This window comes from Pinus tabuliformis, chromosome X (genome assembly GCF_031772625.1).
Source record: "Pinus tabuliformis cultivar Carrire ecotype Pingquan chromosome X, CPIR1, whole genome shotgun sequence".
NCBI classification, from domain to species: domain Eukaryota; kingdom Viridiplantae; phylum Streptophyta; class Pinopsida; order Pinales; family Pinaceae; genus Pinus; species Pinus tabuliformis.
This window is the reverse complement of record NC_142308.1, coordinates 1,478,946,307-1,478,968,673: the sequence shown is the minus strand read 5'-3', so window position 1 is coordinate 1,478,968,673 and position 22,367 is coordinate 1,478,946,307.

Below are 22,367 nucleotides of genomic sequence, written 5' to 3'. Positions count from 1 at the left end.
CACTTATAGTCTCAACGTGGAGGAATCACCCAACCAGCAATGAAAACAACAGTTACCAGGCTTTACGACGCCGGAATGCATCTCTAGCCTAGACTTCTAAATGTTGTGCGTTAGGTTCCCAAACATTTTTATATTCATTAAATTTATTTTACAGTTGATATTGCTTAAGAAATTTTCCTTTCAGGTTCACCGCGTGATGTAGATATACAATTTCCTAAACTGCAATCTAAGATGATAAACAATTGTTTAATCTTCTTTTTGTAATGAAAATCCCAGCTACTAAGGAAAGAGAGACAATATTCTTTAAACATAGAGCAGAGAGCACACACTATATGGACTGTCCTAAATCAAACCAACAAACAGTCTAAATGCAAATGCACATGCATGTATTTGTTTTCAACCTTCTTAATGTGTGAATGATAAAAAGAAAGCTAAGAGCAAACCTGAATTATTTTCAAAGCGACATTACTAACAAGTTTCTTTTCAAGAAAAAATGAAGACAATGATGACACTTTGTTATTTGGAATTGAAAACTTGCTTCCAACACTTGAAAACTATTAATTCAAATCAAATACAAGAGTAACAGTGTAATTGACTATCAAGAACAATCAAATTCTCTTCTATGACTGAAAACGACACTTGCGACACTTCCAAATCAAGAAACGATAGTTCAATTACGCTACTTCTTTGTAAAAGAGGACTGAAAATGGATCACAATACATAAAAAAATTACAGTCCTTTGCACAATAGAGGTGGAATAATGGCAAGGAAGGGGGTTTCCAACAGAGGTATACTGACTACAGACAACAAAACTCTTGAATAAAGCTTAAAAGAGTGAACACAGAAACCAAAATCTAAGAGCAGAAGAGGTCATGTCTAATCAGTGCACCTGTAACATAGGGAAAGTGAGATGCAGCACACCTACTACACTCGGGAAGTGCAATGCATCCAGATTCCAGAGAAGAGACAATGCGATGGTCCAGGGACGAGACTTCAACTCAGTTCCGGGTCACAGTTTGCAGCTCAGTTCAGGGATTTAGGCCGAGCAAGTGGTAATCAGTAAATCAATCACAGGGGTAGATCTAAGGAGGTTACTAGAGCCACCACAAGGGAAATTAAAGAGCTTGTAAATCAATTGTTCAGTTTATAAACAAAACCCGGAGATAGATTGAAGCAACGTTGATCTACTTTGCACTTGCATAGAAAATGCAGTTCGAAGGCTAGCTGGCTTGACTTCAGGCTCTGTCTATAGGTTTATAAAGCAAACAAATATAGACAAACAAACGAACTATTAACTCTCCAGTATGGTCGCCATTTTGTTATCAGGAAATCTAGTGTCTATGCAGAGCTGCTAGTCCCACTAAGGCTGGTAGCTACCTTAGAAACAAACAAACTAAAACCACTTTCGTTTTCCTTTATGAGAAGTAGATAAGAGGGGAAAGAGGGAGACCAACCTCTGTCTTGCGCTTGGTTCCTTGCTTGATTCCTCTCCCTTCTGATAGGTCTTTACCGCTCGCTTCCTCGTCTACCCAGCTTCAAAGAGCACTTGTAGAATCAAAGCAGCATAACACTATCCAAGAATAGATATCTACTATCATAAACAATATAGGACTAGATATATATTGACCACACAAATGCATATATCATCAATCATACAAGAATGTGGAGGAAAACTTGAAAAGCTTTATTAATAATCAAGAATAGCAAAGAGGATTACAACAAATTGTTCTAACCCAGCATCATCCTCTCAGCAAGAAAGCCCTTCTTCACCTCATGAAAAGCTTAGATCACCCAACACTATGATGTTACACCAAGAAACCAGTAGCACTTCTTTACAAGATACAAAATTCCAGCCTCCAGATCTCTGGGATGAGGGATCCATATATAGATGTTTGAAAGGAGGGTGAGTCAGCTTCTGAGATTTTATTAGTGTCTTCTCTCTGATAGTTCTTGATTCCACTTGCAGATTGATGATCTCTTACTCATCCCTGGGCGAATGCAGAGAGGCAAGTGTCACAGGAGAAGTTTCTAGAAGATTCCATGATCCTCCACCTCATAGATTGACCCTGCCATTTGTCCACTCTCACCCATTGCACCCCATAGAAGGGATTTTTAGTATGCATCTCACCTCTCGTGTGCATTTAGGTGGGATGTAGCGCACTTTGATCATGGAGCAGGTGAGATGGTCTAGTTTTGACCAGTTCTGAGTAGTTTTTCATGGAGAACTTCTGGGAGATGTTGTAATCAGTTGACCTTGTTCTTTTAGGGTTTGGAACAACACTTTTAGGGACTTAAGAGCCCTTAGTTTATGGACATTTATGGTTGGGGTTGAAGTGCCCAAAAATGTCTATAACACTCCAAAGAAAAAACTTATTTGTATGTTCATTCAATCAGGTAGGTCTGTTATATACATGAGGGAGAGACTGTTCAGTTCATCTCCCGATGACTGTTTACATTTCTCATTTATTTATTTACATATATTTACCCAATCACAAGGATTAGCTGTCAACAGTTCCTATATCAACCATCAACAAAACAAACAATTTATAGTCATTATCATAAACACCTATCAAATTCATAAGTTTTCTCTAATCCACAATTTCAAAATATATTTGAAAGAAAAATATGCAATTTTAATTCAATACTTATTTATATGGCTACTTCTCTACTTCACAAGGCTACCACAATAAATTATTTTCTCACTATTCTTTCTGACATACCCTTTTTTGTTTCAACTATCATACCAATCGCATTTTCTATAGCATTTTCATTCATATATGTTGCCTCTTCCTTGCCACATTTCCCATTTCATGCTCACGAATCCCCTTCACCATTAAATCATGCCTTAGCTGATCCATATTTCTAAGGTTTTCACATGCAAGGAGAGCACAAACTTACTACCAGGCATCCATTACCAATATTTTACAAATAATATATGAGGTTCTAGTGGTTTTTCCCCAATATTTCTTTATTTTACACATCATCATTTACCATAGATATGTTCTCTTGATATATATTTCCATGTAGTTCATCCAAATATGACTACTTTTGCATGCATTTATTTCATTGAAATATCCACAATAACTCCTAAAATGATCTCAAAATTCATGGATTAGCAATGGCTTCATCATTTCAAATGTTAACATATCAGTTCAATGAAATATACAATAGGTGCGTGTTCACATGATGCATTATATCATTTTTACAAGCATGCATTTGTGCACATTGGCCACTTGCACCATTTCATTACTACTCACGCATACCTACTGAATGAATCATTACATTGATTCAGAATACCATGTTTATATAAAATTTATTCCACCATAATGATTTTGGAGGTTTAGTCAACGCCTTCACACATCATTCAACCACTTATCCAAAACTTGCTTGACCATCTAGATAGTTTTCTCTTTATCCCAATGCAATACCAAGTATATACTCCTTCTCTATTATGTAGTCCCTTGGGAACCCTTCCGCTCTACAAGTGCTCTTTAATGTTGGAAATAAGGTTACAATCTAGAACACTAATGCAAGTAGGGATACCATTGGACACTTGTATAGCACTATAGCATTTCCATATCCAACACATTATGATCTCACACATGGCTAGCTCTAGTGGCAGTGACTTCTATAACAAGAGCATATATCTTTCCCTACCTTTGGATATAATTCATAACCAAAATATCATGCTTTGCCATTTATTTCATATTATTACATTCAAATATTAAATAGTATTTACATGTATCCAAGGCCTTCCACCTTTACAACACCAAGTTGAGTATCGTTCCCAAAAACACATTTAATTCAAATAAGCATATAATTTTAGATATCAATTCTAACTAGCGAAATTCTTACCTAACTTGCCTTCAACATTTATGCAACATAAGCATGTCAAATACATACCTACATAACTTCCATTAATTTATTAGATGTTACATAATCCATTGGTGTTTGTTAGAGGAATCACAAGTTCCCTTCACCAACCCCTTGATCAACATTTTTTTGTCCTTGTATTTTCCTTATAACATAAAAAATTGTCATATGTAGTGGCATTATCAACACCTTTGTGATGTCCCCTGACTTGAAGTTTTTGTTGTAAATTTTTATTTATTGTTCAAAATGAATTTGCCTTAACTTTAAAAGACTCATTTAAAAATATTTTATTAGTGCGATAAATTGATAAAGGCGGAATGTAAATCTTGTATTTGTAATGTTGTTAATAAAATATATATCTGGAACTGAAACTGAAATTACACCTAGCTGGGTGAGTTATGAATGCAAGTTAATTGTTGACACTGATTACCACTCATTAAGTCCTAGGCATGTAATCTCAATGATTAAATTATTAATGATAATTGAAGTAATTGATCATTAGCTTCCCTAAAAGATAGGAATTTTTTGTGGAGAGTGAGGAACTGGAGCTCATAAATGAGCTAGTGACTACCTTCCACCTGATCTGTGGGGTGGAGGTAGTTACCAACTACCAAATAAACGGTAGAGAGAGTAATCCACTTTTGGGTCATCTTGTTGAGGAAGAGAATCGTGTAGAGAAAATATGGTGAGAAAGCAAGAAACAACAAAGAGAACATAATTGATAACTTGCAAACAAAGGTGCTCGGGGGGATATTATTGTGAAAAGTATCAAAGGTTTGCAGGAGTCGGTGAAATTATCATATTAGTTCCAGACTTATCTTATTAAGTTGGTACCTTAAACTTCTCTTTTGTATTCATTTTTCTTAATGATTGAAAAGAATATAGTATTATGTTGTTTTTATTTTATATGCATTTAAGCATTCCTTCAATACTCATGCAAGAAGATTTAAGCAATAGATATTCAAGAAGAAAAAACATTTTATGTATTGTATATTTAATGTACATAAGTACAAATATCTATGTACAAGTATATATATGTAATCAAACAAAAACTAGCCTTGAATAGTATTTACACTGAATGCATACAATTAAATATAAGGATGTACAATATAAAATATATTCATACATGCAAATGCAAGCATGTCTAGCTATACTAATTTAAATTATTTCTCATAATAGGTTTTAAGTGTTTACTCAATTAATGTAGGAGTAAACATGATTGAAAACCCGGGAATAATAAAAGATTGTCATTTTGAGAAACATAATAAGGTAAAAAGGATATATATATATATATATATATAGATGGATGGATGTCATAAAAAGACCTGTATCAAACATAAAATATAGAAATTAAACTTGAACACTATAATAAGTTACACAATGTTTTTTCATATTTATGTAAATTATCCAGAGTAAACATAGGTATAAGTTACATAAAAATAAAACAAGATTTTGAACATAAACAAGATAAGTTATTCACATGTGCACTTACAATATAAAAGAAAATAGAATTTCTTGAAAACAGTTTTATATATTCATTTCATGATATATTAAGGTTCAATAACTTAACAATCATTGTAAAAAAATATAGTAGGGTTCATCAATGACAATAAATAACAACCAACATGAAATTATATATGTTTATCGAAAAATAAAGGACATGACGGTCCCATGACTTCATTACATTATAGGCTTTAAGTCTTGAAAGAAATTACTTCCTGGTAGGAAGGAAAAATAAAAAAAATAAAACAGGTTCAACTAACATAAAATAAAGAATGAAATCCTTAGAATTTTCTCCTAAACACAATGATGATGCTCGAGCAAAGGAGGAGACCAAATGATTTGGTCCACCTGACCTGGTAATGACAATACAAATATCCCTAAACTTAGAAGAAGACCTTAAGTTATGTTCAGTGAAATAAAAACTCTACAAATTTACATAGAACTTAAATACCTGCAAACATTTACCGGAAACGATTACTCAATTAGACTATATATATATATATATATATATATATATATATATATATATATATATATATAGATATATATACAAATTTTTTTTCTAAAAGTGTTACAGAGAAATTGTTGAGAAAGAATGAAATGTTTATAAATCATTTTACCTAAATGTAGTCCAAGATACAATATGCCTAAGTTTATACATGTATTATAGGAAAATCGAATTAGTAGAGTTATATAAGAAGGAATGTGTAACCCTATATAACAAAATTAATACTTATGCATAATAAGAATTAAACCAAAGAAAGAATATGTAAACCTTGTAGTAAAACTCTAACTGGAAATTAGGAAAAGGAACTTAAAACAGTGCTACATAAAGAATTATGTACATATGCTTTTCTAGGGTTGGAACTTTAGCTAGCGAAATTAACTATGTTCTAAGTAAACAAAAGAAAAATTAGAAATACATTCCATGGCTAAACTTCATGCTTCCAGAAGAGTTCATTGACACATATGCTCAGATCTAAATGCATTCTAAATAAAATGAATAACTAGACACACCTTAAGGATGAGGGTTTATAATTGAAAACCCCATTTTTTTTTATCATAACAAAGTTAATTAAGTGTTAAAGGTTTTAAAGGGACTAAGGTTATATAAAAAATACTTTCCACATAAATCAATTAATACGAAGGGTAAAAGGATTAAAGAAATTGTTTTACGTTGAACACATCTGAAACAATTAAGTCATTCCAAAAAGAACTAAGAATGTTAAACCTAGGGTTAAAAATAAAAAATTAACAAAGTTGGAAACCTAGAAAATAACCATGGAGAAGAACTTTAGCATAAAATCCTTAAATATGCTTACTAGCACTGCCGCAAATGAATAAAGAGAACATTTGACATAAGATCTGTGAGGAATTGAAATTGTCACCAAATCAAAAAGGAAGTCGGGCGAAAGCAAGGACTCAAATAGCGAAACGCTTCCAAACGTAAAAACTATCAAATATGCCAAAAGGATGTTGTAGAGTTTGGAAATTTGTATCACCATGAGTCACAATATACTGACAAGTCGAGGGTATACCCTAAGCTTTTGGATTAAACAAGGCAGCTTTAGAGGTACCCTTGAGAAGTTGACATACGCCAAAGCCAGAGAAAATCTAGTAAAGAAATTGAGGTGAATGAAATGGTCCAAACACTAAAAAAATCCAGTTAAATTGATTTCCCCACAAACAAAATACTTCTAGAAGTCAAATAATTCATCTAGAAAGGATGAAAATGTCAAATAAAGTAAATGAATGTAAAAACATTTGTAAATAAATGGAAATACCTTATGCGTTAACACGAACAATGGTCATGAGAAAAAATTGTTTAGTTGTAGAGGACTGTAACCCTATAAAGTATATCAAAACCTTAAAATAATAATAGTATACACTAGAATTGAATGAGACAGAGTGTTTCCCAAAGACAAGTGAGAAAATGAGTTTACATGTGGATGCAGGTAGTAGTTTAAGGAAACTATCAAAACCTTAAAGCAATAATCATCGTTGATTGCACAGGTAACATGAACAATCATTTATTATAGGGCCTCACCTTTTCGTGCTATTCTACAAACAAAAATATTTCCAACGACACAAGAATCACGTCAATCGGAGTCTATATGCAAAAGTTATGCCACTCAGAAGTTGACCTTCCTGTTTTCACACCTATAGTTCGGGAGGATATCGCGTCAGCCCCATTACCCATGGAAAATGGGCTAACCACGTGTTTGTGATGTAAAAGACTCTAGAATAGTCTATTTTGTAACTCTAGTTAAGAGTTGATGTAGTCAAACCTAACCACTAGTAGGGTATCGGGCTATGTTATAACTGGGTCAATGGAAGGAAGAGGCATTTCATTCTTTCGAGAGAATTTTGTTCCATAGTTGAGCAAAGATATCCAGGAGAGTGTTGAAGCCCTGAAAATCGGGTCTACAACAAGGGGGATACCCACCCGGTCCGAACCTTGGTTAGCAGCTCCTTTTCTGTTTGGTATAGTCGGTCCGACTGGGGATATGGGACCAGTTTCCCAATTTATGTGTGTGTGTGTAAAGAATTGATATTTCCTTTCTAAAAGTTCCTAAGTGAGATGCTATAATTCTAACTCTAATCTAATAACATGCAAATTATATTCTAATAAGAAAAATATCGAAGTCTACACTAACCCGGGGTGTAATCCTTCTGTTATGCGATCTAAAATGATTTCAGATAAAAATCGGTAATAAAGATCATTCAACTATTATGAGAAAAGAATTTAATAAAGATGAACCACTTCGTATAAAAAGTTAGATGAAATAGTTGTGAATAACATATCACATAATAAGCTACTCATACATTAGGCATAAATAAATAGCTATCACCGTATAAAAGTGCCAAATGATAACTCAGACAATCACGCATCAATATATAAACAGCTGAACATGAATATAACTTTTAACACAAAGGCAGAAATAGTTAAGATATAGAAGTACCATTTATAACTAGTCCTACTCATGAGTTTCAAGCGATAATGATTTATCTCTTCTTAATCCAACATCCATTAAGAGTATAGAAGTGCAACATCAGTAGTAGATATTAAATGCAGATATCAGCAAATCCTGTTCCATTCATTCATTAAAACCTCCTCAGAGGGTACAAAAGTGCATATTTTGGGGATACGTTTTTGACAAATTTCAGGACCCTTCTCTAAATGCATGAGAAGGATTTAAATACTACTAACTAAATCTAAAAATAACTTATTACAAAAATGTAGGATGCGGTTTAAATGACTGTCCTCATTTAAGGCACAAATAAAACAAAATTAAAATTAACTAACTAATTATTTCTGTATCTTCTCCTTGAAATCGCACACGTTCAACATTTGTTTGAGAAGAGTCGGCTGGCTGAATTTCGATTTTAGCTGTGCTGTGAAAACAAAATCGGCAAGAGCTGGCACTATCTTCTCGGCAGAATTGATGATACACTTGAGAGTCATGCACTAGCTGTGTGGTTTTACCAAGTATGCCCAGTAAGAATCCCAATTCAACTTGGTTAATCTTTGGATTGATTTTGCCTTTTCTTGAGCCTTTTGTCTCCAACCTGTTTGTAGTTACGGTACTTAAATACATACCATTTTGAAGATATTTCTGACAAATACCACTAGTTTTAGGATTCAAGTTTTACTTTTTTACCTCTAGCGTTCTTTTTACAAATTTCTGGGCTTACAGGCGATTGAGCAATTAGAGGTTTTCCCTTTCAAGAGGTTTTTCTCTGCAATGCGTGATTAGCGCTAGGCGCTAATCATGCATCGAAAACTGCCTCCGTTTCTTGATTTGGGCTTCCCTGGTGCGATTTTTTGCCTTTTGCGCATTTTCTTTTAGTATATATAAAGCTCAAATTTTGTGAAAATAATGATTCCGTAAGCTCTTGACCCTGAGTTTTAAATTGTTTATTTTTTATGTCAACGTTGTTCAGTACCCATTTAACCATGTCCGTGTATGGAAGAATTTTGGGCCTCGCCGCTATCCTATGTAAGAACGAACAAGCTAGCTCTGTAATGGATGCCTCAGAAGAACTATGTGAGCCTACAGTAGCCTCAACCTCCATCACTCCGGGATTCTCTTCCTCAAGTAGACTATACATGCCTTCCCATGTAGCAATACCAGTGTCTCTATTACAGGCGGTGTCTATATACAAGGGCGCCATTTCTTTCTCTTCAGAGCTTGGAGCTTTGCCTTTCTTTCCCATGATATCCTGCGTACTGCTTCGTATATTTCTCTGTTCTTCGTTCCTGCAATTTACAAGTGAAGTGAGAATAATGATAAGGAAAGGTGACGGGAAAGTTTTAAATGTCGAAGACATATAAAATACACCACCTTACGTGAAATGACTTTTCGATAAGCACAAAACCATATTCCATTAATGACTGGAAACTAACTCATTAATTAGCATTAAAGTGCATAACCAGGTCTCAATTTATGGAAAATACTTTTTTGAACCATGAGCCCAAAAGATCTGCGATTTTGTGATTTTGGATTTGCTTCACAATATCGCAGATCGCAACATCGCTTTATCGCAGAATCGCTCTATCTCTTTATCGCTAAATCGCAATATTGCAATATCGCAGGAGTGCGGCATATGACAACTATTTGTTAATCAATTTTCTGTGAAATGCAATTTGCGATATACGCCCTTGCATATCGGCAGTTTAAATTTTTTCAACGTAAGCGACCTTTGATGCATGCGATGCGATATATGTTTGTAGTCCCGTATCACGATCTCACAATCTTAGAATTTGGCTTGCAAGGAGGTATCCTGTTATCCTTTTTGCGATGTGCTTTTTCTTAAGGAAAGATTCTACTTTATCATAAAACTTAGGCTTTTTTGATTTTTTAAAGGGTATTCTCCTAAGTTTATGATGGTAAGTTTTATTAAAAAGGAAATACAAGCACTAATTAATTTTTTAATTTTTTGACTAAGGGTCCCCACTTATTTAGTATTAGGAATAACACTAAATAAGAAGGGGGGTTGTTGCTGGCCACAACAATTGGCGATTCACTTGGAAGAACCAGTTATCTTTGCTTTTCTTTTGAATTTTCTAAACTTCCAAAACAAAAAAATTTCCAGAAAATTAAACTTTATTATAGAAATACAAAGTACATCATGCTTTTACCTATCAATGATATTTTGTTTCTTCTATTTTCAACTTTGATTATTTACTCCCTCAAGCTAGTCCTTGCATCTACATTAGTCATTACTTGGTTTATAAAGATAGAAACAAAGCCTTCTCTATAAATCAGTTTTGAATATGCTCATTTGTCGTAGGTAGAGCCTCTGCTGCCAGCAGGCGTTCATAGCCTCGACAGGGTTACCTGTTACCCAACAATGATCCTGTATCCTACTTAGAGAAATATATGATTTTCAAAGAGAAATCCACATCCACACTTATTGCTTTCATTTTTTTTTACCCTTAAAGAACAATGTCTTGGTTTGATAGCCAATTTATGACACAGTCATTCACTTGATTTATAGCTTTGCTAAACAAGCTGGCTTGTGATGAGACCCCTTGTCTTTTGATTGAAACAATATTGAGTCATTGCCCTGTTGTGGTATGCAGTATTGGCAAAGTCAGCAAGCTATAATATCTATGATCATGATAAGTTGGCTTGTGATGAGACCTCTTACTCTTTAAGTTAAAGTGTATCTTTGGATCATTCTCTGAACATTGTAGTTTCCTAGGTGGGGAGGAAGTCATGTTTCCTTAAGATAGCTCTGGACGACAATAGTAGAGTTTTTGGAAAGATATTTTCTATAGAGAATCTTTGTTTTATTATTGATACCTTCATTGGACTGATACAAAACAATTTCCCACTAAAGGTTGCCTTTTATCAAAATTTACAAAGTCGAAACTAGTATCATTTCTAGGCCTAGAGTTTTTAACTATATCTTTCAATAATAACAATCAATTTTCTAAAAGAATTCTATTTATACAAGTGAAAAAACAAAATCTAAGAGAGAATTTGTGTCTTTTTCATGAATTCCTAATGTAACAATTTACAACTGGTTTTATTATGAAACTAAAACAACTATTCTACAAAATAGAAGAATGATCTCCTATGGAAAATATTTTGAGAATCTGTCCGTTAACAGGTAAAGAATCTCTTTTTCCTGTTAAATCCTGTAACATAAAAGTGGATGGACCTAGGAATTCTACGATTTGAAAAGGGCCAAGCCACATTCTTTGAAATTTTGTATGTTTCCCTTTTTCTTCATGAGCCTTGTCCCATTTTAGAACTAAATCTCCCATCTGAAAGTCTTTTATTGATATCATGTTTGAATCAAAGGAAGCTTTCACTAATGCTTGGTGATGAGCATTTGTTATTTTAGCCTGTTCTCGTTGTTCTTCTAACTTAATTATTTCCAACTGCCCTAGTTGTAAGGAAGAAGTTGGTGCTTCATCAATATATTGAACCAAGGCTAAAATGAGTTGGAAGAACCACTTCTTTCCCATAAACTAAATTGAAGGGAGAAGTGCCAATGGAGGCTTTCTGCGTTATTCGATCTGCGCATAAAGCATATATTAAAGATTTGTGCCCATTTTTATGATTTTTATCAATGGTTCGCTTAATGATTCTGATTCAATTCTTATTTGTAGATTCAGCTAATCCATTCCCTTGTGGATAATAATTGGCAGAGTATTTAAGCTTGAAACCTCTTTTGAGTGCAAATTCAGTCATCACATTACCAAAAAAATATGATGCATTATCAAACATTAAAGCAGAAGGCAACCCAAACCTGGTGATTATGAAATGATCTATGAATTTGATGATGTGTTCAACATTAGCCATCTTAAGTGGAATTGCTCCTACCCATTTAGTAAAGTAGTATGTTGCAGTAAGGATATATCTATGTTGTTTGGAAGAGTGAGGAACGATCTCACCTATTATATCCAATCCTCACTGATCGAAAGGCTATTCAATGTTAACTGGTTGTAGTGGCAAGGATGGTTTCCTTTGTCTCCCAGCAGTGGTTTGACAGACTTGACATTTCCTCACGTAGTTATGTTAGTCTTTGAATAATGTGGGCCAATAATAGCCTGTGCGTAGGATTTTATGAGCAGTAGCGTCTCCAGCATAGTGTCCGCCTGCTGGCCCATCGTGGAGTTCCTGCAAGACTTTTTCAGCTTTATATTTCTCAAGACGTCTAAGGAGAATAGAATCATAATTTATTCTAAAAAGAACATCGTTCACGAGTTGATATTGTTTGCCTTTCAACCTTAGAGCTCTTTGCTTGGTATGATCGAGGTTTGAAGGAGCATATCCATTCTTTAAATAATAAATGATATCAACGTATAATGACTTAGCATTGTTTAGGCTTACCTCATACATTTGTACCTCTGTAGATGGAATTTCAGACATCAACGATGCTCCGGCCAGTATTTTGCAAAAGCCTTGACCTTTTACAATACTTGCTGGTTTGATTTCTACGTCATATTCTTGTAAGGCAGTAACCTAATTGGCTCTTTTCTCACCCAAATCTTTCTGTACTAGAAGATTTCTTACCGCTGGAAATGGTACTATGATTTTTGTATGTGTTTTGAGTAAAAAAGGTCTGAAATATTTAATTGTTTTGAAAACATCATAAGCTTGTTTCTCCACATCTGAATAATTTAACTCAACCCCTTGTAAATTAGAATTGAAAAAAGTAATTGGGGCTTCCTCCTTTTCTTGATTTGCTTGAGTGAGTATCGAAACATATGATCTATCAGAGGCAAATGTATATAAAATAAAAGGATCGGAAAAATTTGGAGTTGCTAAAGATTGAGCATTAACAATTGCTTGTTTAATAAGATTGAATGCCTTATGTTCATCTTGGCCCCATTTAAAGTTTGAGTTCTTTTTAATCATTGCTTGTAAATGAGACATGATTCTTGAAAAATCTGGAACAAATCTTTTTACAAAGTTAATCTGGCCAAGAAACGATTGCATGGCTTTCTTGTTGTGAGGTAGGGGTATTGCGGAAATCTCCTTGATTCTGCCAGAATCAATGTGAATTCCAAATTTTGACACTATGAATCCAAGAAGTTTTCCTTCACTTAATGCGAAAAAGGATTTTTTCGGGTTAAGTGAAATTCCATACCTTTGACAACGTTGGAAGATTTGTTTTAAATCTCTAAGATGATTGTTTCATTTCTTGGAATATACAGTTATATCATCCAAATAGATCACCACTGATTTATTAACTAACCCCTTGAATGTGATGTCCATGGCTCTCTGGAATGTGGCACCAGCGTTAATAAGACCAAATGGAATCTTTTGATATGTGTATGTGCCCCATTTAGTTCTGAATGTGGTTTTTAATTGATCATCGGGATGTACCAACACTTGATTGTATCCTGAGAATCTATCCAAGAATGACATTAATTCTAAGCCCACAACTACCTGCAGTATTTGTTCCATGGGAGGAAAAGGAAAATTATCCTTTTGGCAGGCTTTGTTAAGATTTTGAAAGTCAATGCAGATTCTAATGTCTCCGTTTTTCTTTCTAACAGGGACCATATTGGAATCCCATTTGGAATGTCGAGTGGGAAAAACTATTTTGGCTTTCAATAACTTATTGAGTTCAAATTTGATCTAGTTTTCTAGATTGGGATGGATCTTTCTCAAATTTTGTTGGACAGGTTTTTCATCGTCTATCATTGGAATAGTATGTTGGATGATGGAGGTGTCATACGTTTTGAGTTCATCGTAATTCCAAGCAAAGACACTTTTGTATTGTCTCAAGAGACGAATATACGCTATTTTTTCTTCAGGAGCTAGACCAAGGCCTAGATTGATATTCTGTGGTTTGGTATCAGTTCCTAGATTTACTAATTCATAGTTCAAAGTTGAACTTTGGAGTTTTGAATTGGTAGATCTTTTAAACCAATCTTTCAAATCATAAAGGTCTTCTAACTTGAATACTGACTTAGGTATGGCATTGTTAGTGCTATCTTGTTGCAATTGTCGGTCATGTTGGTCTTCATCAATTATTTGATTGGTGTAGGATCCTTCAGATGTGAGGAAACTCACGATATCAGGATCGTCGTTGAAAATCATCCAATTGGTAATGTTATCAGGAATAGATGGTCTAAAAATTAATTCAATTGAAAATTGATCAGGGCTAAAATCTTCTGAAGGAATGAGCTTGGAAGCTACGTTAGCTAAGAGGTCTGCACTAGCATTCTGGAGTCTGGGAATTGATGAAATATTAAATTCTATAAAGTGTTCAGTTAGATCTTGAGCTAAAGATTGGTAATGTTTTAAATGACCTGATAAACAATGTATAGTAATATGTACCTGTTTGATTACAATTTCAGAATCTCCGAAAACTTGAAGGTATTTGTTGTCTAATCCGATTGTTTTGTATAACCCTTGGACTAAAGCCTTGTATTCTGCAGTATTGTTGGTGCAATCAAATTTGAGTCTGAAAGTTAGCATAGTTTTATCTCCCTCTGGGCTTATTAACACGCATCCTGCTCCTGCTCCTTCGTTAGACTTAGAACCGTCAAAAAATAATTTCCAAAATAAAGATTTATTTACAGGACTATCTATAAAATTAATACATTTAGAACTATCTGTTTGAGAGAAAGTTTCTACTTGAGATAAAATAGAATGTTCTAAGTAAGGTGAGGTATGAGCATTAAAATTTCCTAGGAAAGAATCTACTGAGTAGTTTCCAATGATGTTATTGTTGTATGCTACTGGTTCATTTTCTCCCTCCAGTTTTGTTACTATGTATTTCTGATGTCTTTCTCGCTCAACTTTGATTTGATTTGGTTTACCATTGTAAGGGAGCCACATGTGCGACCAGTCAGTTGCAAAGTATCCATGAAGTTTTTCTGATCAATCTCTGCTAAGAATTAAGCCATAAAATTCTGGAATATCAGCAACTAAAATGTCGATAACTTGACATAACTTTGGGTTGGATGACAACCTTATGGTAACCTGATTTAATTCGCCAATCACTTCGACTTGCGATCGATCTAATTGAACTATGCGCACAATGGATTTTTGTGGTTGAACATTCAATTTTGCACATATTGACTTTGGTAGAATATTCGATGAAGCTCCAGAATCCACTAAGCAATTATGCAAATTTTTATTGAAAATTTCATAAGTAAGAAGAAATGGGGGAGTATGCGATCTCGATCTTCCTCCAATCAAGGCGATATCGTTTGGATCAAATTTATTAATCACATTAGTTGGAGGTCTTCCCATGTTGTGGGAAGCTTGAGAGATTACAGTGGCGGGCAAAGGTGCAACTGGTACAACATGTAATTCTTTCAAAAGTATCTTTTGCTGGTGTTTTAACTTGCTCAATTCATAAAAAGTGATATTAGCCCTAGTCTTTTTCATGTCTTCTATGATATTATACTCCATTTCATCCGAAACGATCAACGTTTTAGATGGAGTTGATGGGTCTGTTTGGACTGGGTTGGTTTGAGTCGCTTTAGGTGTTGTTTTCTTGGCTGCGACTTTATCCTTAATCATCGAGCTTGCGCTCTTTGGCTTAGGTGTAGGTTGAGGAGGATCAAGTTGATTTCTACTATGAGTACTAACCGGGAATGCCTCTTGATCCTCTTTGTCTGGGAGGATGAAATCCCACATACCTTGTAACTCTACAACTTCTTCTTCATCGGTATGTTCTTCAGTAGCAATTTCCTCTTCTTCTTCTTTGGATTCAACACTTGTAATAGCGTTAGGGGGTTTGGAATCAGTTGAAGGGTTTCTTTTAAAAGGTCTGTACGAATTTTTAGAAGAAGTTTCTGTCACCTGTTTCTTAATGTTGACCATCTCGTTAGACATGGTTTTTAAAACTTTTTGCAATCCTTCTAAATCGAATGGATCTTTCGATTATTTTTTCTTGGGATCTTCCTTGAAAGAAACCTTCTTAGGTTTTCATTCTTCTATCGCGTTTTTCTTTTCTAGGGCCATAATACATTTCTCTACTACTATTTCTTCTTTCATATTTTCAACTAAATTTGTTTTGTTAGCCATATCAACAAAGATTGCTATGTTTGATGGTAAAGCAGTGATGTACCATTCACTTCGCACTTCTTCGCTAGGCTTGGAAGCAGTAGGAATTTTGTTTAAGATTTTATTGAAATGTAAATTGAAATCTTTGATAGGTTCTTTTGACTCGGCCCTAAGGTTAGATAGGTCGTTGATCAATGCTGTCGTATGCCTATCATCACCAAACTTAGTCAGGAATTGTTCTTAGAAAATCTCCCAACTCGTAACAGATCTAGACAATAATGAGAAATACCATGATCTGGCTGTTCCTTGCAGAGTATAAGGAAAAATTCGAACAAAAACATCTTCATTGGTAACTCCATTGAGATTTATGGATAGCGTAAAGTTATTTATATGTTCTTCCGCTAGCATTCCTCCCTTAGGATTAAACTTAGGCAGCCATTTTTCAGGATGGGCCAGTAACTGACTCAAGGGCGCAGGCATTAAGACTACCCCTGGATTATTCCATGGAGATTGGGCCATCGCTGATCTATTAGCAGAGGAAAGTGTAGAAGATTATCCCTGTGGTTGAGAATATGAGGATATTAAGACTCTAGATGATTGAGAAGGAGATGTGGGAGTATCGGTGGACTGATGGAAAATGATCTAAAGTGGAGGAGTGGATGGTTGACTTCACGGTGGAGAGGTTGAGATGGATGATGATGATGAAAGAGTCTCACTATCGGACCCTTTAGGAGATTTCCTTGCTCTCTTCCTTGTGGGTAGAGGTAACTCGGTTGGCTGAACGCCAAATTTTTCGCTCTTTAATCTGGTAAGAGGATGAGCAGGGTTATATTGCGAAGTCACGCTGCCTTGAGATTTATCAGATCTTTGAGGAGATATAGAAAATTGCTGAAGTTTGTGAATCAAAGATTCAACTTCAGGAGGTTCAATAGTAGATTGTTCTGAAATGTCAGGGTTTGTAGCAGTGAATGTTGCTCCTGCGACTTCTGGCTATAAGTTTAAGGATTCTAATGCAATGGAGAAGTTGGGGGAGATGGTGAGGGCGATTTACTCTCAGAATGGTATTTAGATATAGACTTAGTTGCCATTGACAGTTCGGGGCCCTCCTTCTAGTGCCAAATATGTTTAAGCCCCGAAAATTGAGTCTACAACAAGGGGGATACCCACCCGGTCCGGACCTTGGTTAGTAGCTCCTTTTCCGTCTAGTATAGTGGGTCCGACTGGGGATATGGACCAGTTTCCCAATTTATGTGTGTGTGTGTGTGAAGAATTGATATTTCCTTTCTAAAAGTTCCTAAGTGAGATGCTCTAATTATAACTCTAATCTAATAACATGCAAATTGTATTCTAATAAGAAGAAATATCTAAGTCTACACTAACCCGGGGTGTAATCCTTCTATTATGCGATCTAAAATGATTTCAGATAACAATCAATAATAAAGATCATTCAACTATTATGAGAAAAGAATTCAATAAAGATGAACCACTTCGTATAAAAAGTTAGACGAAACAGTTGTGAAGAACATATCGCATAATAAGATACTCATACATGAAGCATAAATAAATAGCTATCACCATACAAAAGTGCCAAATGATAACTCAGACATTCACGCATCAATATATAAACAGCTGAACATGAATATCACTTTTAACACAAAGGCAGAAATAGTTAAGAGATAGAAGTACCATTTATAACTATTCCTACTCATGAGTTTCAAGCAATAATGATTTATCTCTTCTTAATCCAACATCCATTAAGAGTATAGAAGTGCAACATCAGTAGCAGATATTAAATGCAGATATCAACAAATCCTGTTCCATTCATTCATCAAAACCTCCTCAGAGAGTACAAAAGTGCATGTTCTGGGGATAAGTTTTTGACAAATTTCAGGACCCTTCTCTAAATGCATGAGAAGGGTTTAAATACTACTAACTAAATCTAAAAATAACTTATTACAAAAATGTAGGATGCGGTTTAAATGACCGTCCTCATTTCAGGGAAAAATAAAACAAAATTAAAACTAAAACTGAATCTAAAATTAAAATTAACTAACTAATTATTTTTGTATCTGCTCCTTGAAATCGCACACGTTTAGCATTTGTTTGAGAAGAGTCGGCTGGCCGACTTTTGATTTTAGATGTGCTGTGAAAACATAATCGGCAAGGGCTGGTGCTATCTTCTCGACAGAATTGATGATACACTTGAGAGTCATGCACTGGCTGTGTGGTTTTACCAAGTATGCCCAGTAGAATCCCAATTCAACTTGGTTAATATTTGGATTGATTCTGCCTTTTCTTGAGCCTTCTGTCTCCAGCCTGTTTGTAGTTGCTATACTTAAATACATACCATTTTGAAGATATTTCTGACAAAAACCACTGGTTTTAGGATTCAGGTTTTACTTTTTTACCTCTAGCATTCTTTTTACAAATTTCTGGGCTTACAGGTGATTGAGAAATTAGAGGTTTTCCCTTTCAAGAGGTTTTTCTCAGCAATGCATGATTAGTGATAATCGCGCATTGGAAAATACCTCTGTTTCTTGATCCAGGTTTCTCTGGTGCGATTTTTTGCCTTTTGCGTGTTTTCTTTTAGCAGATATAAAGCTAAAATTTTGTGAAAATAATGATTCCGTAAGCTCTTGACCCTGAGTTTTAAATTGTTTGTTTTTTATGTCAGCGTTGTTTAGTACCCATTTAACCATGTCCGTGTATGGAAGAATTTTGGGCCTCGCCGCTATCCTGTGTAAGAACGAACAAGCTAGCTCTGTAATGGATGCCTCAGAAGAACTATGTGAGCCTACAGTAGCCTCAACCTCCATCACTCTAGGATTCTCTTCCTCAAGTAGACTATACATGCCTTCCCATGTAGCAATACCAACGTCTCTGTTACAGGCAGTGTCTGTATACAAGGGCGCCATTTCTTTCTCTTTAGAGCTTGGAGCTTTGCCTTTCTTTCCCATGATATCCTGCGTACTGCTTCGTATATTCCTCTGTTCTCCGTTCCTACAATTTACAAGTGAAGTAAGAATAATGATAAGGAAAGGTGACGGGAAAGTTTCAAATGCCGAAGACATATAAAATACACCACCTTACGTGAAATGAATTTTTGATAAGCACAAAACCATATTCCATTAATGACTGGCAACTAACTCATTAATTAGCATTAAAGCGCATAACCAGGTCTTGATTTATGGAAAATACTTTTTTGAACCACGAACCCGAAAGATCTGCGATGAAGCGATTTTGTGATTTGCTTCGCAATATCGCAGATCGCAACATCGCAGAATCGCAACATCGCAGAATCGCTCTATCACAGAATCGCTCTATCACAGAATCGCTCTATCGCTTTATCGCTAAATCGAAATATCGCAATATCACAGGAGCATGGCATATGACAATTATTTGTTAATCAGTTTTCTGCGAAACACGATTTGCGATATGCGCCATCGCATATTGGCAGTTTAAAGTTTTTCAATGTAAGCGGTCTTTGATGCATGTGATGCGATATATGTTTATATAGTCCTATATCACGATCTCTCAATCTTATAATTCAGCTTTCTTAAGGAAAGATTCTACTTTATCATAAAACTTAGGCTTTTTTGAGTTTTTAAATGGTATTCTCCTAAGTTTATGATGGTAAGTTTTATTAAAAATGAAATACAAGCACTAATTAATTTTTAAATTTTTTGACTAAGGGTCCCCACTTATTTAGTATTAGGAATAACACTAAATAAGAAGGGGGGTTGTTGCTAGCCAGAACAGAGAGATAGGAGGTAGAGCACACAGAGAGGATCTATACACTGTAGCATCCCACGGGCCACAAACATTACTTCTTTGTATTTGCAGCCATATTTCCAGACAGATAAAGAGAGCGAAGCAGCCTCACCTTCCACCTGGGTTTTCTCCCGAAAGGGTTTCCTAGAGAGCATATCTTGTGTATTATGTGTTTGTGAGCTTATTTTTTCATTCTCTACTTTTCTTCTTGATTTAATTTTACATGCATGCACTAATTACAGTTAATTTTACAGATACAGAAATCAAATAAAACTGTAATAGTGAAAAATCTCAGATTTTAAATACAATATTATCAAATCTATTATTAGGATTTGTCCAGTGGAATATCCATGACAATTAACGGATCAATTGAACATGTGAGAGTTCATTTAATTACTAGTCAATGATGAGAATCATTAACATATGCGAGGAAGACCATCAATAAGGATGATGGTATTCAATATTCCCATTACAATATAGCAAGTGTGCTTGAATGAGTTGCGGTAGAAAACTCGTATAATATTTCAGATGGAAGTCAATGATGAAAAGACCTATCAAAAACGTTGAAACCTTTCACTGAGGACTACAAGCTCTAGGGTGTTTTTATGTTTCTCAACCCTCTTCCGAAATAATTTGTTGAAGTTGATAGGAAGGGATTTTTCTATGGTGGGCAGTGATGAGTGCCACATCAATAGACACAAAACAATAATAAAGTGGTTGATTTTGGAGATAATGTAGAACAACATGATAGACTAGCTCAAGTCAAAAGGACACATGATAAATTGGTTGATAAGGTTAACAAATAGTAGAAAATCCCTTGAAAAGTGGAAGGCACAACACCAAGGAGTCCAGGAAACTTAGACTCAAGAACATGAGAAGGAGTAGGATAAGAGGATGTAGAGATATCAGGGTATCAAGGAAAGGCTCATAAGATGGTAGGGTTCAAAGAGAATCTGAAAAAGGGTGAATATGCTGGATGAGTTCCATGTTCAAGGGATAGATAATAGATTGTTGCCATAAAACTTTTTACTGATAGAGATAGCAATGACTATTCTTTCTTCCAAAATTTTCCCCATTTTTTTAGGTTTTACGAGTTCAAAAAGTGTAAACTTGGTGGTATTTTCATGTTTAGAGATTCTGAAAAGAGCTTAAAGAAGACTCTTGGAGGTACCTTTGTCATGGTTGATGAACGGGTATGACAAAGATATAATAGCATACCTGGTGCAATTCCTTTTCCATAGTTAGTCCATTGAGTCCTGATAAAGAGATAAACCTATTCTCAATTTAAGTCCACCTAATTTTGTTATGAGTATGAAGTAGAACAAAGTAAACTCGATATTCTTTGTAAATTTTTGTATGAGTTAGATGAAGAAAACTCATGGTATCTTTTTTAGATTGGTGAGCAAGAAAAATATAGAAAAAGAATCGATCTACCTACTTCATGGGAGTTTTATGGGCATAAAAAAGCAAACTTGAGGTTTTTTTCGGTTTTATGGGCGAGAAAAAGACCATAAAAATAATTCTTGGTCTTCTTTGTTGGAGTTTAATGAGCCCAAAGAAGAAAACTCGAGAATTTTTCTATTTCAGAAGCATTAGAAGGACCATAAAAATAATGCTCATGCTTTGGTCTCATGTTCAACTATGGATGGGTCAATACCAAGCATCTAATTGTAAGATCAAGTGAAAACATCGCAAATTTCCTTAAACAGTGCAGTGAAACTGGAAATCTCCTCGGGAGTGCATTAAACTCCAATCTAAATATTCTCCATGACACTTGTTTTAATAAAAATATCAATAAGAAATGTTTTGGATAAGTTTCATAAGTTGCCTTCTAAGTCTAACTCTTGAAAAATTGTCAAAGAGGAAGGAAAAATATTAGGTTACTCAAGTGACAGGATTTGTTAAGGGTTCATGTTCAATTCAAATTGAAAGAGATTGGCACATGATGGTGGAATTCATCCCAAGGTCACTTAGCTAGGGACACGATCTCCATGATAGCCTCATTAGAGGGAAAGACAATGTCAAAAATATTAGTAGAGGGAGTTGCAATGGAAGAGTTCATAGTACAATGGGCCTCACTCAAGGAAGACGAAGATTCATATGTAGATTGAATATCTTGATAAGCTAGTTCCACTGGTGACAACAACTTTTGTTCTCCAAAATATTCAATAGTGGAAGGGACTAGGAGGATCCATGGATCTGTAAGGTTGGAAGGTGTATCAGATACCATAG